Source organism: Acanthaster planci, linkage group LG04 (assembly GCF_054643075.1).
Source record: "Acanthaster planci isolate LZ-2023a linkage group LG04, COTS_SCS, whole genome shotgun sequence".
Taxonomy (NCBI): domain Eukaryota; kingdom Metazoa; phylum Echinodermata; class Asteroidea; order Valvatida; family Acanthasteridae; genus Acanthaster; species Acanthaster planci.
In genome coordinates, this window is record NC_141780.1 from 11,953,901 (window position 1) to 11,974,777 (window position 20,877).

Consider the following 20,877-nt stretch of genomic DNA (forward strand, 5'->3'; position numbering starts at 1 on the left):
CCTGATGCCTGCCAACATGCCTTCAAACCTCCAGACTGTTATTTCCGTAATTTCTCCCTGCAGTACGGCTGACAATCCACAGCATTTGAAATGCTATTTTTTATTTTTATTTTTTACTAGAGAGTTATTTAAAACAGATTTGGTTAGCAAGACTCACATTTACAGACCTGATGCAAAGTCATTTGGACCTTCAACAATGTTAGCAAACTCAATAATTTTAAAACGAATGCAGTTGTTGATTACATTGGGAAAAAGGATTAAATGTAATGCACGTAGAAAATGTCCGAGTACATGTACGTACAAGCTACATGATAAGTCTGGTCACAATCAAAAGGGAACATAAGCAGTGAAAAAGAAATGTGCTTCACTCTAAGAGTGTGTGGCTAGCTGTCCTCAAATTGAATAGATTGGGATTGACTTGCAATGACATTGTGAATTCAACATGATTATGTGCAATTAACCCATTATTGTTTTCATATTAAATGTATTGTACATTGTATACATTCTGTACAAGCTTTGCTCAGATTAAAATCAAAGGCACAATTGGTAAAATAGGCACATGTACATTTTGTACCGGTACATGCATGTTAACACACTGTCCACATCATACCATTTTGTTTTCTCTGCTGTACATACAATCACATTCATGCCCGTGGGAACACATCTTTCTCAGGGGGTGCTGAGATTGTAAAATCGTAAATATCTTGTGTTTTTCGGCCGATCTCTGACATGGTTGACATATGTTTGTGGCTTAATGTGGTCAAAGTTGGGGGGGGTGCTATTTCAAAGTACACCTGCACCCCTGTCCAAAACAGTTGGGGGTGCGTCTGACCCCCAGCACCCCCCATTCCCACGGGCTTGTTCACATTTTCAAATTTTATAAACCATAAGGGTGGTCTGTCATGCCATATAACCATAGAGTACATTAGAGCTGGAATATAAACTGCCCCAATCCAGCTGGCTGTAAGTTACACAAATTTGACCATTCAGATCCAGAAATAGCTAGCAGTCTAGAAAAGATTTTCAAAAAAGGCATACATGTTTGCTTCATATCATCAGCTAAACATCTGCAAAGACCCTGGACTGTCGGACCCTAAAAATCGGCACAACTCATGATGACCATAGAAAGAGGAATTGCAAACAAAGACAGACAGGATTCTGTGGAGGAAAACATCTTGCCGACTGCTGTTCAAATAGGAACACGAGGGATGAAACCTAGAAAGCATGTTGGACTGATTCAAATTACAGGTGCTGAGCATGAAACTGGATGGCAAAAACATGTCTCATTATGGATTAAAAATATGTACAGTTACCGGTAACAGATGAAAGTACATTATAAAAATGTACATTGTACCATTTATGTGTGTCAGTTGTTTGCACTTTTAGAACCAGTCAGAATAACTTCAGTAGAAAACGAGATCCCGCTGGATAACACTTATGCATTGAGCAAGAGAATCACACATCTCAGGTTATATTCATAGTCTCACATTCCTATGGGAATTCTCACACTAAAATAAAAACCAGGTTATTCGCTCAACACTTCTTATCCAATCCTAAATAATCAATGAAAACACTTCCCGGCTTGCAAGCTTTGCATGTAATGTACATGTACATGTAATGTACAGTACATGTACATATACACTGTACATGTACATGTAATGTACATGTACATATACACTGTACATGTACATGTAATGTACATGTACATGTAATGCACAGTACATGTACATGTAATGTAATGTGCATGTACATGTACATGTATTTTTCAGGTTATATTGTACAAGGTAATATGGCAGTATTTGCAACTACAGCGTAGCTACTGATGCAATGCCGAGAACTATGCTCTTACTCAACCCTCACTCAAAGTCGGCAGCCCTGAATAACTCCAAAACTCGGAAACTTGTAAAACTAGATAAAAACCATACACTTAAGTCATCCAGTGGCTTTTTTGTGTATGGTGATATTTAATTGTATAGTTTTTTAAATTTGAAATGTCTGCTTTTAGTCACTTATTAATTGTAGCTGTAATAATTGTTAACTGATTTTAGTCGAGCAATGTTATCTTTGTAATGCCCTTTTGAACACTTTTAGTGGAAAGAGCGCAATACAAGTACACTATTATTATCATTATCCATGCATGGGGACTTGATCAACATAATCTTTCACCCAAACGGCTTGTTTTCTAAATTTAATAAAACAAGATATAACTTTATTTTGTTTATTTTGTTCACTGAACAATACGAATTAAAACCTCCCAAGGTATTTCATCAACCAAAAAATGAAGAATGTACCTACCAGGAGAAAATCCATGAGCAATGAAATCATGTTGATCCATTGATTCTGCTAGTTGGTCATACAAAACAAAATTCCACACAGAGTGTCCTTCAAAGAGATGTACATGTACATTTGTACATGCACTAATATCAGCACAACAGCAAATGCATCTTTACAAGAAACCTCAAAATGCAAGTCGCCACTCCAAAATAGCTCCCGACCTTAGCCCATACAGGCCCAGCCCGGATTCTACTCACGAAACACTCTTTTTAACACCAAGAGGATGTCAAGGGGATATTTTTATCTTGGCATTATGTCCCTTCAGAGTTTAAATACGATGGGTTAAGCTGGTACAGTAGGTACTGCATTGCAGGAAATAACCAATAATAGCCTAATGGGAACATGTCATTAAAGGCAAGGGGTGGCATGTGCACTAATACAAGAAAGTTTGCTACGTAAAAACACATATACCTAGAAAACTATAAAGTTTATGTACTTGTTAATATTTTAATAACCATTCGTGGTAGAACAAGGTTTTTCTGAAATTGGTCTATCATCTGGTAATATTTTCTTTACGCTGTGGACTGCAGCCTAATCATTGCAAGGTTCTTAATGGACGTTGAATGAAGATTCTTAACTCTTGTACTCAAAGTAAACACTTTGCAAATACATAGTACATGAGCATATCCGGTTCGTAAGTGACTTTGTCAAAAAGGCGGACGCGCCACTATTTGTATGCTCCCATTGGATGAATGCTGAAGTTGCACATTAACTTCCGGTTCCACGTAAACTGTGATCAATGCATGTACATGTAACTCTATGTGCAGTGCATGTGCAGTGGGCGTGGTTTAAACTGAAGTGACGTCACACTTACGAACCGGATACTGTCAACAAGAAACACGTTGCTTTGTGCAAACCCCTTTCAGATGTATGTACATGTGGTGCGACAGTCAAAGTCAGGAGCACAGTGTTATAAATCAGTGTCAATAGGAGAGATATTGATTCTTGTTTCCAATTTAACCTTAAGTATAAGAGCAACTTTTCAACAATCCAAGTGATGTCAGGAACATCAAGTAATTTTGTTTTGCAGTTACAGTGTAATTGAATAATCCATTTTTTCACTCTAAACATGTAGTACATCCCCACACAAACACAAGTGCATATTGAATTTCTTCTAAATCTCCAAAAAGCAAATGATATCATCCCTCGTCCCTCTCTTATACGTGAACCAAATAGCTCAATTTTGTTCCAGTTCACAACATCCCAAAGGGGGCGATCCTATTTCTGGTGGCATGTGCATGTACATGTAAGGGTGGATTCAAACCTCCCTGGTTGACCCGCACCATTAATTAGTCACAATCCACGGATGCCTGGGTTGCTGAGATCAAAACTTTCCTGACTGGGGATTTATTGGGCGCCCTTGGTTCAAGAGATGGAGGGCCAATAGACGCCATGGGTAGGTATGTGTACATTTTGGGCTTAACCCTAAATCCTGTCCATATGTAACGACCAGCACTACTGAACCCGACAAACTCAAACTGCAACCAATACCTACTGCTGCTGAGGACCTTGAATGTATTCAGCACATTTACTGTGACAACTTCAACCGGGTCTTTTGTTCACTGATTAAAAAAGAGAAAAAAGGAAAGTAAGTGCCCAACGATGAATCTGTTAAAATTCAGAATGCAGCCTACATGTACCAGTAGTTGTACATGTACATGTAGTTACACCCACCGCAATCCACTTTTATACCGCATTTCAACCATTAGCTGATGTCCATCTGCCCCACTCTTGGTGAAATAAATGTGGTGTAATTCAAATAAGGCGATGCCAGATTTGGAGTGAGCACACACTCCATCAGCCATAAATCACTACTTTCTCCCTTCTACAGTTACTGAAAAATGCACAATTTTCAGACACCATGCATTGAAAATTCTACATTTTGCAAGAATCTTGCATCCAGATTTATTGCCAGCTGTATCAGAAAGTGTGTGTCTATGTAAAAACATCACTCTAAACTACATCACTGGGTTAGTATTAAGGGGAAAAAGCATGGAAGTGTTAAGATAAAAGCACAAGGGAAGTGCATTCTGTTGCAAGCTTTTTCTTCTTTTTTTTTACCTTGTTTAGGAAATTTGTGGCTGTGTTAAAAGACTTAAAGTGTGTCAATTTTATTTTGTCTTGAAGATTCAGGTTAAGCAGCCTTTCAATGGCCTCATTTTTTTTCAATCTGTGCAGATTAATATTTTGATATTTTTTCATTACTCATTCCTGCAGATCTGTTCAAATCACTGCAAGGAAGGATTGGTGGATTTTAACAGATGCTTGTCAGAGGCATGCATTAAATGCATGCTCTTACAGACAAGTACATGCAATTTTCGAAAGGATGTTTAACTTTTTACAATTTGCTGAATTCGGACTGTCTCAACTCCTTTACAACTAAAACTCCCACTTCCCTGATTTTTTTTTTTTTGGAAAAAATTTTTTCCCACTTCAGGGATGGAAATGATTGAAGAAACTTTCAGTGCTTTGTTATGTTTGAGAAGAAATGCTAGGCTCTAGGGGCCTTGCATGTACATGGAACCTGGTTGCTTGAAGGGAATTTATCAACAAACACCCCCAACTTCCAAATTACTCAGAACCATAAGCCTTAAAACCTTGACAGTAACCCCTGCCAAAAGACTCCACTGAGCCCAGTCTTCTCTCCTTCCATTGTCACCTCCAGACAGAGGGCGGCACAGCTTGCCTCTCTGTTTACAAGGTACCCATTGTCCATGTTGTCCCCGGCTGGCCCCAGCCATAGCAGCAGCAGGATTCAGGGAACTTCATCAACAGTCTCCCTTGAGGGGATTGCATTTGATCAATTGTCAATCCTGATTAGTCACCAGCTCCAAGCACAACAGTCTAGTTTGCTCAAATCTCCAAGAATTCAGACAAGTACCCCGGTACGATATGTGTACATGTGCATGAAGCTCTGTGTACAAGAACAACCACACTCTTATGATTTCCCCTACAAGGTCCTACAGCTTTCTTTTTTAATTGCATGTTTTCTGTCTTCCATTAGCCCTGACCACAGATTACCTTTGTTTACATTTCACTTCATACTGTTTTCATTTCATTTTGTGGGTGATATTAAATGTACAGCTGCAAAGGGAACTAGTCGAATAAGGATTGTGTTACAACAACAAAAAACCTCAAGACTGGGAATTCAATCGTTAGAGCTTAGCCTGAGTAAATATTCTTTTTGTATGACTCCCAACCCATGTCCAATGAATGTTAGTACACAAGTGTCACAAATCCAACAGCAGGACTTTGTTGATTCCAGCACAGGACACAACAACTTTTGTTAAAGAATATTTCTATCTGAAGATCTATTTTTAGTTTTTGTGTTTTTGTTTACTTGTTTGTTTGTTTACAAATGATCTTCTCAATTGTCATTGTTAGGCACATGTAATTGTTTCACACACATATATGCATTGCTGTTTTTATTTGTACATTCCAATATAATTTGAACTAAGTACGGTCTGGTACCTTCAAATTTTGAGGGCAGGATTTACCAACACCTGTAAGTAAATCAGAGCATTTTACAGTACAAGTACCAGGCTAAGAAGACATTCATTGATAACCAACAGCTAAGTTCTCCTGAATCTAAAACGGTAAGCAGATAGGCAGAGCAGACTTTATTTCATTCCATAAATACCGGTAGATGTACACGTAGCTCGTAAATAAATAAGTTCACCAAAATTATCAAATGAATTAAAATCTAAGATTAACAAAAACCCCCAAATGTATGCCCAGTAGTTTTCCTAAAACACACAAAAAGCATAATTCTGACATTATTGTGCTTTTTTAAGAGCCTGTACATTGTACTAGTACAGTAACCGGGGAAATCACTATTCTAAATTTGATATTACACATAAGACCAAGTAAAAAAAAATCAGTTGATTGTCCGGGTTTTTCCAAAATGAGGACAAGGGCCTTTACTCTTTTACTTTTTTCCCAAGATGACCTTTAAAATGACTGCCGACTTCTCACTTCAACAAAACTGCCAAGTTTAACTAGCAATCGTATTAGTAAGTAGAATCAAAATATTCATGAGCCCAGTTACTATGCTTGTAAAAGTTAGCTTTAGTTTTTATGGTAGGTCAGTTAAAAATAAAGAATTGCACAAAAAGGATGCGGCTTCAAAAAAGGATGCAAGTGGGCTGGTCAACACTTTTTACTTGGCCTATTGGTAAGACTAAGAGAAGAAAATGTACAACAGAACAGTTTTTCAGGGTTTCTGGTTTCTATAAATGAATTGCCATTGGATGTTTTCAGGCACAGTGACCACAATAAGCACACTAGGTACTTGATTTGGTATTATGCATAGTCAAACAATGACTACAAAATAATTGAGAAGAACTGAACAGTTAACTATTTTGTGGTCAAACTCATTGGTCGAATTATGTAAATTGCCACTAAAAATACATGTTTTGGTGGTATATTTTTCCAACTAATAGTTTTAAAAGTACAAAAAAAAGAAGAAGAAAAAAAAAAAGCAAAAACGAGACAAGTTTTCAGAAGTGGATAATCTAATTAGTTTTGGTTCTTCCCCCCCTTTTTTAGGGGGAGAGGGGTTGTTTCAAAACAAACCGTACTAATAGGGTATACTAATACATGTACATCACGTACATGTACACACATCTATGCATGCATGTTTCGACATACGGTGCCATGTGAAGACCCAGGAGAATGGGTTGAATAGGTCTCCGAAAGGAATTTCTAAAGCCTAAGGTGTACAGGTCTCCACAAGGACTTCATGAAACTGATATTTGGAAATCGCTCAAAAAGGAGACATTTTTGATGAGTAAGAACCCGTCACCAATCGAAGTGTTTCATATAAGGGACACTTGGTCAAAATTTCAGTTCAGGAGATAGGGCTGAGTCAATTCGAATAATTCATTATTCGAATATTCGACCTTCATTTTGATCGAATATCCAAATATTCGGTCACACCGACCGGCAGATTGTTGATGAACAAACCATATACAAAATTAGTTGCAAAAGCACACACAATTGTATACTGCGATAAATAAAATAGCTTCTCACATCTTGGAGAATCTCCAACCACAATTTAGCAAGATTGACGAGATGAACAAGACTTCTTTTTTTGCCCTGTTGAAAATTTCTATACCTTTAAATTGTTTAATGAATAATTTACTTTTTAAATCATTGTAAGGTGATATTCGAACATTCAATAATCAATCGAATATTTGGTTATTTGGATATTCGGCACAGCCCTACCAGGAGAGTGATTCATGTTGAAATGGGAGCATTTTGAAAAAATCGTTTAACATGCGACCGAATTAGTCTGGAGAACAAAGCCATGTCTCCACAAGGATACAAATTTCGGAGTGTGTGTACACAATCTATTGTGTTGCAGCTACGGACTTATTACTGTCACTATTTATACCAGACCTTATCAAGGTGTTGTTCCTTGATGATATCGGCAGCACATAAACCATAGACTTGGGCCAGCTGGATTGTCAAGTCCCTCAGCATGGTGAAGGAGATTTCCTGATTCATCTTGAAGTGGCAACTTGCTAATTATCTCCAGAAGAGAGGCACATTCACAGAACTGTCTACAATGTTGTTGATGAGACTCAACCTTACAGCAAATGCACTCTTGACTGTGACAGAGAATCAGTTTCTGAGATGATCTCTTTCAAGCTGCAACGCTTTGGCAGTCATCAGTCAAAAAATCTTTGGATTTGTTCAAATCACATCTAGATTTTACGACACACTCTGAGCCTGGACGACTGGAATATTTTGTCATTTCTTCATGTAAGTATAGAGAGGGTTATCATCCATCTGATATACTCCAGATGGGTGGAAGATGTTGCTGACATACAGAGATACAAAATGTACTGGTCTTTCACTCCATCCACAGCTTCACCCAACAATGCATTTTACCTGCCCTCCAACAAGCACACACAGCCCACTGTGGCTGCAACTGCCAAATCAGCTGATCTCAGAAGTGACTGGAGTCACAGTCTGTCCACCAAGGCTGACAACAGATCAGAATACAGCCTTACCCAAGAGCCAGCTGATATGGCCTCATTCTGGTAGGTTAGTTACATGCTGAGCACACTCTCTCGCCCCTGCTCAGGCAGGCTAATACTGGGCGCCAGGTTCTTTTTTGAGATATCATCTTACAGATTTTATTAACCAAGGAATGGTTGCAGTGACTGGATGAGAGTCTTGCCAGTGACCTGACCCCATTAACAAAGGGGTTCCGAGAACAACAGAGGGATACATTCATTCCTTCAGTGAAAGGGAACAAAGAAATGAATTTTGCTTAGGGTTATTTACCTCACAGCTTACTGCCAGTAACTTAATAATAGGCAGTCAACTGTGATTTGAAGTGGGATTTTATGGTGGTGAATAAAAATGAATACCACTCATGTTAATCCAAATTATTCAATTTTTGACTGCAGAATTGCTATGTACATGTAGAGTCTACTTGTACTTCTCAGCCAAGACGGTCTTGGTTCAAAAGAGTACTCTGTACACTTGATATAAAAGCCACTTTTCCACAATTTGGGGGGTAATTTTTCAAAAAATTGGAAAAGTTGTTTCAAGGATGAAATTCTGAAGTTTAAATGTCCATTGTAAAGTACATGTAGGCCTACGTGTACAATGTCAAATAGATATTAATCGGTACATGTGGCTTTTACATCTCCACGAAGAACTAAGCTGAATAGCTACAGGCAGCATGAAAATAAAAAAGGAAAAAAAAAACATTGTGTAGGACAAAACAAGGAGTAAAACAAGCATAAAACTACAAAATGTGTAACAGCACAATATGACTGGGAATCTGACTCACTGAAAAGTTACAGGGCCTACCTGCACATAACACAAGGACCAGTAGTTGATAGTGTGCATCCAAGCAAACCAAATGTTGCTAATTTTAACTCATTCACTCAAGGATGATGGTGCATTGCCAAGAGGAACACACACATGTACAATGTACATGCACATGTTGGCTGTAATGTCTACAGTATTATGAAGGTAGTGGTTTCTTGATAGGTGACCAATGTGCTAAACAAGAGGCCACCAAACTCGATCCAAACATCCAAAGCGGAGAAAAACAAGAGCCTCTAAAACGTCCCTTTGATAGGAAACAAGCACTAAGTCCTATACTGAAAGTGAGACTCTACCTACAGTCTCCAAACACCAAACTTTGAACACAATGGTTGTTTGTTTCTGTCTTAATATTATATTTTCTCTATATTCATTTTGAATCCATCCGGTTTGTAATTCCCATCAAATAGGCTATGGAGGACTTGATCAGTTAACTTTTTTCAAACAACCAACATTAATTTGAATGAAGAAATTGACTGGTTTGGTGTTTGAAGCTGGAACTTCTGGCTCACATGGCAGTGCTCTACCATCTGAGATACGCTATCCAGCTCTTGGTTACAAGTTCAATTTCTCCATGTCATCGCCATATTCACCAAGGGAGAAAGCCCTCTATGCAGGACAAAACTAAACTTTGGAGAAAGCCATGTTGAGGTTGGTCACTTCATGAAACAGAGTCTGTAGAGATTGTTTCAAGACTGAATGAAGTACACTGCACAAACATGTATTTTGAAATTATAGAGTCCAATCCTTAATTTGACTGTAATAAAGGATTACATGTATTTATTCACCTAAAACTTCATTCCTTCATGGAAATCAGAAACTAGAGAAAAGTTTTCAGCAAAGCATATACTGTGGCCATTGCTCATGCTAGGAGCAAACTTATATACACTTGCATGTAGTTTCAGAGAACTAGGTATAATCTCCACGTGAAAGAAAAAAAAAGTGTAAAATATTTTGTGAAAATAAAAAAACACTGTAATTAATTCTGAGATCATTATGATTCGGTTGATTGCAATAAATTTGGTCAAAATGATTTACCAAGTTGTCAGCATCAGGTAGCGTGGTTAAATTGGCCAAAAAGCAGAAATTTGAAAAACTGATGAGTATTTTGCCACACGTGTCTCTTTGAGAGTGAATTTTTTCCATTTGTAGCAGAAATCTGTTGACAACTCTTGCCAATTAGAGTTAACAGTCGAACATTTGTGTCCCGTACAGCAAAAGATGTTAATCTGAATGCCTCAGACAAGGAACATTAAGTAAAGTAGCACTTGCAGCCCACATGCACTGCGATGCATGCAACCTGCGGGCATATTCTTCCCAGTCCAGCATGCAATGCTAGGCCTGCTGACTTTTCTCCCTAATAAATACTGTCAGCAAATGGCAGGTTTTACAAAATATAAGCCATTTCATAACCATAAACTTGGTGGTTCTTATTTCCGGAAGTGAACAGCACTTAATTAATTCACAACATCTGATGAAATGAGGGGAGTCATGGCTGATATCTGATATAACAATTGATACCGAAAATGAATTTTCTTCTTATTTTCAAGCATTTTTTTCCTTTCCTTACTATTTAACTTCTTTTCTTTTTAATTTGGTCAAAGATCAGGCACATGTAAGTATAGCCTATCTGTATGACTCGTAGAACTCTTTCCTTTTCAGTGTATGTAGGGTACGTAGCTAATAATACCTATGTACGTGCACACAAACATTCCCATAGCCCAAGTGCTGAAGGATTCTCCATGAATAAGGAGATGCAAATTGAAAACCGCAGTGGGCCCAAATAATTAGATTATCTTCTGGAGTACTTTTTTTTGGTTTAATTAATTTATTTGATGGTCTAACTATTTACTGGCAGTTAAGTACATGGAGGAGTGCCACATATAATGTAGTAATACTGGATATTTAATTAGTGGATTAGTGGTTAAAGTAACGTAACTTAACGTACATACATATTCCTCACATATCTGGTTCACATTTTGAATGTTTCTTAGTGCATTTTTCTTAATAGATTGATTGGTTAATTGAAGGTCCATTGACAAGGTGTTTTATGGAGGAATTTCACTAACGACTCAAATTCATCTAGATTTTCTGTGATTAGTTGTTACAATTGATTAATTAAGTACAAGTTCATTCAAAATTCATCTATTTATTTGTTATTTTGGGGGGAATCAATAAGTTTCTTTGTAAATAATACATCATTCCCTAATTTACATGTAAATTCTTTCTGTTCCTTCACAAATGGTTTGGGGTCTGCACAAGGGTTCAACAAAATTATGCCACACTAATTCCAGGTGTGACAATCTCTTGAACACTGATGACCGTGCCCAGCTTTCAAATTAATCAGAGTTGATTAATTAAATTAAACATTGGCATATTTGATGAACAACCTGTAAATCCTAGCCACCCAAAACTGTTGGGACATAGTAATTTCTGCAGTAATTTTTGAACAGATTTGTAAGTGGTTACAAATGATAATACTGACATATATTAAAATCATAATCACAAAATTAAAAATGTCTCAGAAATTATTGGATCCAGAAGGCTGCAGTTATGATTGTCATTTGTTTCGATCAAAAATGTCTACAATTAAAAATTGAGTAAATCAAAACTGATGTACATTGTACAGCATGAGCTCAAGAAGAGAGCAAGAAACGAACCTAAGTTATCATCCTTTTACAACTTGAACAAACAAATTTTCATCAAGTAATCTTCTGTAAACCCCAGTCCAAAATACTGATCAAGATGACTTCGGGCCCGTCCATCAATATTTCACGGTGACACTGCAGCAACGTTTTGCTGCCTTGTGGACTTTTTGACCTTTGACATCAGCTCAGGTAGTGCACCCTCTTTTTCATTCAATATTCATGAGCCCCTCCATGGTAGTGTAACATTCCGGGATTTCTCTCTTTTTGTTTTGAAGAAAATCTGTAAAAAGTAAATGATGTTCTCCAAAAAAACAATGACATACAAGACATAAAATGTGGTTCCTGAAGAAAATCAACCCTCCAAGTTCTTAAGTTTGATGTATTTTGAGCAAATGACAAAATTAACATCATGCATGGAATCTTCAAGAACTATTAGTACATGTTCATGTGACAGCAATTTCAATAATGTCAAATGTCATGCATTTTCCGTCAAAATTCATCTTCAAACACTCATAATACAGCGTGTCTTAGAAAAATGGAAACCAAGACAAATTTGTTAACTTCTTTAAATAAGACTAATTATTTTGGTAAATGGTAACCACCATCATCTATTATGACATCCTCTTTCATGACACCAAGAAATCCAAATTTCCGTCACAGATTCCTGAGCATGAAGTGGTTTAATGGACCAAGTCAGACATGGCTTTGCACCAAATAGCTGTTTTGGCATTGGATTCATACTGTCCAGAGATGACTTTTTGTCAGAATTACGTAATGTTTGCTGGAATCTCCAAAATGCAAGATATCCATGTAAAAGTGGTGAGAACAAGAGCTGAAGTCTGCAGTGAAAGAAATAGAAGAAATAGGGGGCATGTTGAAGGACATTGGGGTTTGGCTGTTGCAAGAATAAGCCCCTAACTGGGATTGCCTTTTTCTTTAAGGTCTTTCTAAGGGACTTTGAATCACATCTGTTGGAAAAATATACTGAATTTTCTTTGTTGCAGGGAGAAGCTTTGGGATCAAGTCATCTGGTACAAACATTTTTGACATAAAACTGCAAATGCATTCAACTCCATTTGATTTACACTGGTAGCCAACCAAATGAAAACAAAATGTACACAGTCTGCCTAATTATCCCCAAATGGCCATTTTTATAATACAAATCAAAAGTGCACATTTGTGTTTTTTTAAATGACCGAAGTCACTCCTTTGGAAGTTTGAAAATGATGAGGCATTGCAGTTTGGGCCATTTTTAGAAGAATATGCAAATTGTCCTTTTTTTGTTTTCCCAAACCAACTACATTGGAAAATAACTTGTTACACTGGAAAAATTTGAACTTCTTAAAATAACTAAGGAGACTACATGGGCCAGGTTGGTGAGATTGGAGTGATTTTTCAAAACCTGAGGAGCTAAATTGATGAAAGACAAATAAAAATACTCAAAGTAAAAAAAATACTTTGCAAATCACTTGTGTTGTCCATTTTCTCGTGGTACAAGTACATTAATGTGGGTGTGCTCAGTAGATCTGAGAGTGCATATATTTCCTGTAATCTTCTTATGTTGTGGAGTCTTCCACCTCAATTACATGTTTTTACATGTAAGTATTACTGTATATGACGTTGGTCTTGTGGAAGAAATTTTGAAAGAAATAAATCCCCATCAGGGAAAGATTTCTAAAGTGGTATTATTCCTTCTGGATGTCACACTTGAGTTGCCCACAAGAGTAGGAGAATACAAATGCAGAACTGAGCAGTAGAAAGACTCCAATTTAAGTTTTCATTACTTACACATAGCATCAGATACATGTAAATGAAGTGTGTTGGGAGATCTTCTGGCATGTGGCCAAAATCGCCCTAATTTTTTACTGTGCATGTGGTTGGCATGCATTTACGTGTATACAGGCTAGGTGGGAAACACTGTGTGGCAATGCTGAAGCGTACATGTACTGTACATGTGCATGTGTACATGTACCGGTACCTTTGACAGTGGCAACAAACAAAAATGATGATGCACTCAAAAAAAACAAAAAAAATTCAAAACCCAATTGTAATTCCACGTCTCGAATCAATTCTTGTTGATTCTACCGTGGATTTTGCCCAATCTTGTGCACATCAGTGTCTCAGACAGTAGCAGTCCATATTTCCAATTAAAACATGTGGGTGTTCAAGAGTAATTGAAGAATTAATAAGGAATTGAAAACATCCGGGTGCACTAAATCAGTATAATTCAAAGCCTAAGGCATCATCACAAAGGATGAATATGGTCAGCCGAAGATGAAAATGCTAATTTGGTCGGCGAATTCAAAACTATTCAAGGCAAAATATCTCCTCAAGTCTGAGATCTGGATAAACAAATCCTTATCTGTCACGTGGACTGCTCTTCTGCTTAGTCCACGTACCTGCAAGATTTTTTGTGTGTTTTGCACGTGACTTTCATTTCTGTGGGAGATTAACATCAGCGTGTGGTACACGTGAGTCCTGTTCACCTGTTCTTGTGCTGTTGCAGTTATATAACACGAGTTGGTTGCAAAAATTAAAATATAAATTGGCTCCAAATACCATGAATTACTTCAGTCCAGATCGCTGGTCCTACCGGGCACTTGTGATTATGTTTATGACCCAATTCTTTTTGCCAGCACTGCCCAGACAGGCTGAATTTATTAGCACAGAACCCAATCATGTTTCTCACAATTTCAATTAAATCTGCCAAAATCTTCTTGACACAAATGACGATACTGTCTGGATGGAAAAGTGTATAAGTTGTTGGGTCATAAATGACACAAGTGGCAATTAACACACTTGGTTCCTGTCACTGTGCCGGTTGGTACACTGTATACATGTACATGTTCGTCTAGTAGCAAATGAAAGTTCAATGAAGTGTGTCATACATTTTGTCATTGTGAAGTTGAAGTGTGGGATTTTTTCAAATCTACATGTACAAAGAAAAAAGTGAACATATCCCCACAAGAAAAATTCATGCAAATAACAATATAACTGCATATTACACAAATTATGTAAAGAAGAGGACATTCACAAGATACAAGCATTTCAAGCAGGGGATTGAACTTTTAATGTAGTATCTACATGTACTACAAGACTTACGGTAAATACATGTACATGCAATGTGTTTACATGTACAGTACATAAAATTGGAAGGTACGGTACCACTGGGAGTAATTAAATATACCAGTCCTGGTATAGTACTCATATGTTTTTAAAAAATGGGTCTTCAGTACATTGATTTTTAGATACTTGTTTACAACTGTCTTAATATCAAAAGAATGAACTAAAATTGTAAAATTCTGATCTCTTTGGTCACACACACTGTACAGGGTACTGGAGTATTTAACTGAAAGCCTATGATTGTTATCATATCAAGCCTAATGGTTTAAATGCATAATTAAAAGCGGTACATGCATATGTACAGAAAATACAGGAATGTACGGGACACTTGGGTATACATGCTAGTTGTTCTTATGGGTACATGTACATCCAGCATGCATATGTAGAAGCACATTTCTGTACACAAAATGTAGGCTTACTGTACATGTAAGCTGAGGTTCTGTACTCTCCATTTTATTGATGACTGTAAAGTGACAAGAGACAAGGTGCGATGGGACATGCAAAACGAAAGCAGACCAACTTTACCCACCCTTTATCCAGCCAATTTTTCCCCATAAGACAAACATGAGGGACTTGAATATTTCATCTGCAATTTTTGATATTTTAAGTTACACTGAAGATGAATGTTTTTGAAAGCAGAAAAGAAATCAAAGGAACATTTTAAAATGTCATACATGTGCAAGTACGTGTACTGGGACATGTCTGATGATTTTCTCATGAATGTCATAAATACAAATCATAAAATTGAAAGCAGGGTGGCATGCCTGTTTTGCCTGCAGGCAAATATTTCATCTAATCCTAGCCACATGTACACGTGAAAACCAAGTCACGCTCATTTGGTCAAGTGATGTGATGTAAGAGACAGCCACTTAAAAAACTGACACATGTGACATGATACAGGTATTAAGTACTGGTCACTTTAATCTGACTACTCTGACTACTACAGTGGTGTTGTATTCTGACCTGGAAAATTAGTTGGAGGCAGATAACTCAATATGTGATGTGATATGCAAAAACCTTTCACATGGCGAGCTTTGTCATTTGGGTGCATATCAACTTCAAATTAATATGGACACACTATTGTTTTCAGATATATTACATTTATGATTCTAGGTTGTCTACAACGTGCATCGAGGTTGTCTAGAATCAGGAATTAAACAGTTTGAAAATAGTGTCCAGATCAATTTGAAGTTGATGCACCAAAATGACAAAGTGCACCATATGAAGGGTTTTTGCACATCATATCACATACATGTATCACCTGAAATCATTAAGGCTAGGCAAAACACCAATGGATTGCTGCTGTTTACAAAGACCCATTTATTAAGTGGATGAAGGAACCATTCAGACAAAAAAGCGTGGGTAGGGAGGGGTACAGTGTGATAAAATCAAGTTACAACTACAGCTCATCTGTCTGTTTGCCAACAGAACAGAGGGCTTTTTCGCGCTCATGTCATGTGTCCCCTGATATGAAATCAGTTAGATTGTCCCGAAGCCTACATGCAGCTGTTGAAAAATGTATACAAACCCATGGGGAAAAATTAAATATTGAAAAATCAACTAAACATTAGGTGATGATGTCATCACAACATTATAAATTTGCCAAAATCCTTTTTTCAGGGTCTTTATTGGATGTAACTTTGATGACGATAAAACAACGCAAAGTTACCAAAATGGTGGTTTGATAACGTGTACAAAATCAGTAAGTTGAAATTAATGTTGAAAAATCAATGATAAATCAGATAATGACATCATCATGATGTTGATTGGAATAACTCTTATATCAGTGTCTTTGTTGGATGTCACTTTTATTATAATCAAATGAAGTTCATAAAATGATGGCTTGAAAACATTTACTTAGTCAATGGGCTAAAAACACATATGCTGCTCCTTTAAGTTCATGTCGAGATTTGTGTTTAAACTGAAAATTTTTATGAAATGTTACTTGATATTTTGACCCTGGGGGCATATTTCAAATCAAATAACAGAGCGTAAAATATACAATTTCTCTTTCGTTCTCATAGTAATCTTGAGCCGAAGTTGAGGAATACTGGTACTTGGTCATTAAGATTGATATGAAATCAGTTAGACTGACCAGCGTCTGGTAGGCTGGCTGTTGAAAAACGTGTACAAAACCTATGAGAAAATATTAAAAATACACAAATCAATAAAAAGTCAGGTGATGATGTCATCATGACATCATAAATTTGGTGCTGTTTTTGTATAAGGGTATTAGCTGCCTCTAACTTTGACGACGATTGAAGATCAGCAAGTTACTATTGGTGCCGTGAAAATGTGTACAAAGTAAATAGGCTGAAATAAATAATTAAAAATTTCGACCAGATGAAGGGTCACGTGATTTGACCCACACAAGATGAATTGAAGACCAAATTATACTCTGCCACTTGACGTAAATAAAATGTTGCGGGAGTGTGTGGTTGATTTTATATGGATTTTTAAAAATTTAACACAATATTTAAATATTCAAAATTTCATATTTAATCACTTGATGACATCATCAATTATTGTAATGCTACTTTGCTTTATGATCTTTGCTGATTGTAACTTTGAGGACAACTGAAGATCGCTAAATGAAAAAATGTTGCCTTGAAACCGTGTACAAAGTCAATGGGCTGAAAAACATTATTGAAAAATCGAATAAATCACTTGATGACGTCACGATGACATCATTGTTTTAGGACCATCTATGCGTAAGGGTCCTTCATACATTTAGACCTGTGTAAGTTTAATTAAGATTCAAAGTTGCAAGGGGACCCAAGTCGATGGTGGAAGAAATGTGTGCAAAACAAATGGACTTTGGCGCAGCAGAGGAAGAGGAGGAAGGGGAAAAAACAAACAAAAGAATGCCTTTTTCGCCAAATTGTGAAAAAGCCAATGAAAGAAACCCTTGGTTAACTTTTGATGAAGTTAATAGCTTCAACTGAGAGCAGTGTACAGCACTGTACAGGTACATGTACATAGAGTATCTGAACTCCCTGTTGACAGCTGCATACAATGTACATGTAGTATAGAGTACCTAAGTGAACATGAGTGTAAAGCAACAAGAAACAGCACCATTTTACATTGTACATGTATACTACATGTACATGTACATTTTAACACTAATCAGAAATGAGATTAACCAATGATAAAAAATAGCTGAAAACAGGTGAAAAAAGGCATAAAGAAGCTGAACTGTGAAAATCTCCTATACTTTTGTACACAGCCAGTGACGAAAAAAAGTCGAAATAAAAAAAATAAATAAATAAAATCAGCTTAAAAGCTGAGAAATCTCACCCCTGACTAATTTAATACAGTTTTCGGATGCTGGTCGGCCGAAAACCCCCTTTGGGGCCAGGGGAAGGAGGGTGCTTAATCTAACAGCCGCAAGGCTGATTGTAATCATGTCACTGATTAGCCGGAAGGCTGGCTAACAATCAATCAGCTCTCCTGACACGGTCTTAATGTTAATTTAATACCAACCAAGCACATACATGTATACACGTACATGTATATTCCCACTCATACCAGAAAATGCCATTATATACAATAAATCTCCAAGGATTTTGTTCAAGGCTTTCGTTTTCTCGAACAACCCGTCCATTTTATGATATTTCTTGTGCAAGTAGTCCAGAAGAATCTCCATACATTGTTGGTGCACGTGTGGAGAGTTCAACGAGCTACGGTGCACAGATTTGACGAATAGGAATGGATTCAAATGTTTTGTATCCAGGTGCCAGTGCATTTTCACTCAGTGGGCATTATCAAATCACAGTAGGCAGTATCAAATGTTAATACACGGTCATGTTGCACGTTGTTGAAGACGGAAACTAAGGTTCCAGTATTCATGAATGTGTTATACATGTACATCGTATGTTTGCATCTGTGTGCTGATTATTACAGACTATTAGCAGCAACTACAGTGTATGTACCGGTAGTTTATGGTTGCAGGCCAGTAAGTAGGTCCAAAATTGCCTGTGCAGACCACATCACAATTTTTAGGTTGTCAGATTCTCTGCTATTAGAGCCTCTCATGGCACGTGGACTGGGTGGTTTGTTAAAAAGGTGGATGAAATGCAGGGGCAGGACTGTCAGCTTGTATTTCTGAAAGTATCAGACCAAACGGGGCCCTCCAAATTGCTCTATTTTGCCATGGAGTGTAGGCATCACTTTCCAAAATGGCGATGGGCCTCCTGACTATTTTGAGGGGTGACTTGCTCTGGAGAGGATTATCTTCAAGGGTTGTCAATTAAACCACAGAAAATTGAAAGTAAAATGAAAAATGAGGAAGTGAGCTTTAATTTGATATGTGTCTTGAACACCTGTGAAACTTGTGAGTACTTTTCCTGATTTTTTGAAGTGGGGATATTTATCACTGTTGTCTATGGTAACTGATTTACTGGTCTGGACACTTATGAACACATGTGCTATATATACCGGTGCTTCCCAACAGAGGGCTCACCAGTGTTTGAGTGTAGATGCAGTACGTGTACATGCATAAAGGTGCAGTCCACTAATTGAAGTGAGAATTTCTGGTCAGCTAATTAGCATTAAAAGTGCCCCCCACGGTGTCTTTTGAAAAAGGAGATTGTTTGAGCCCCAAAATGGTGAGATCTTTGCCAGAATCAATTCCCTGGGTCTTGGAGCTTTCATAAGACATGTACTGTATGAGAGCAGAATGGCTAAAAATATGTTTGAAAAATGGTCCTTAGTGCTCGAGAAAGTTGAGGGTGCCAATTGAAAACGGCTGCAATCAGTCTTCAGAAAAATCAGGGGGTGATTTTGTTTTGTGGGAATGATTAAAGATGTAATTGGTTAACCCACAGAAAATTGAAAAGAAATTGGTAGATTAGGGATTGGCCAATAATTTAATTTGTGTTTCAGAATCCTCAGGGATGTTGGCGTGCATGTTATTGGGCCCTGAACAATGCTGATTTAACAGTTCTCAATGGGGCTTGAATCAGTGGACTGTACCCATCAATGCATAGGAAAATAATAGAGGGCAGCAAACATGAGGCTCAGGTGTAGCTAAGAGACACTGAGCACTTTTGGTAGTGCAGTAATTCTGAGATGCACTGGCTATTCATTTTCTCAAGGTGAAGCTAAGGAAAATGGAATGTTCTACTGCTCACTGAGGAGGCTGATTATTAGGGTACAATTTAAAAGCACTCAGTTGTTTTACAACATCTCATTAATGCATACAATTTGTCATGTACATTTACTGGTAACTGAACACGTATTGCAGTGGAACGCCGCTATAACAAACACGACGGGGTCCACACTAAATGTTCGGTACAGCGGTTGTTCGGTATAGCGAATTAACTGCCAAACGTTTCATTGTAATGTTGAATAGCTCCCTCTCTTGTCTAACTGAAGTGCACCCTCTTGTGATGCTATAGTTTGCTGTTTTTTTATGTTCTGCCATTACATTCAAGTTTAAGGTTTCTAGAAATGAATCTGTTAATTATTTTTGTTTATTTGATTTTGAGTCACAAAATTGATACCAAGTTTATCCTAAAAGTCATGAAGCTACAGTACTGCTCAGGATCGATCTCTGATGTATGTATGCTGTGGTGAATCTCAGTTGGTTTGTGTATCAGCAGCGCCCTCTTTAGACTACTGTTAGTGCAATGCCACCCTGTGCATACGTGTGGTTTTGCATCCGATCATGCGGAGTCACAAAACCAATATCTATTCAATACTGTTGACAACTAGTGGCTTTCCCTTCTAATTCATGGGGAAATAATGGCCACTTGTCACTTTCCAACATAAAAACACCAACTGTTTTATCATGTTGATGTTCGGGAATTACAAACGGCAACTGAGTGTTTGGTAGGTTCTGTGCACAAATTATTGGGAGCCAAGGATGATGTTCAGTACAGCTGAATGTTTGGTATAGCAGTGTTTGGTATAGCGGTGTTCGGTA

General features: G+C 37.4%; 1 protein-coding gene across 1 annotated transcript in view; it reads right to left on the reverse strand.

Moving 5' to 3' along the window:
- LOC110984884 (rho guanine nucleotide exchange factor 3-like) overlaps positions 1-20,877 on the reverse strand; it is a 52,265-nt gene that overhangs the window by 22,324 nt on the left and 9,064 nt on the right. The gene's annotated exons all lie outside the window — the stretch shown is intronic.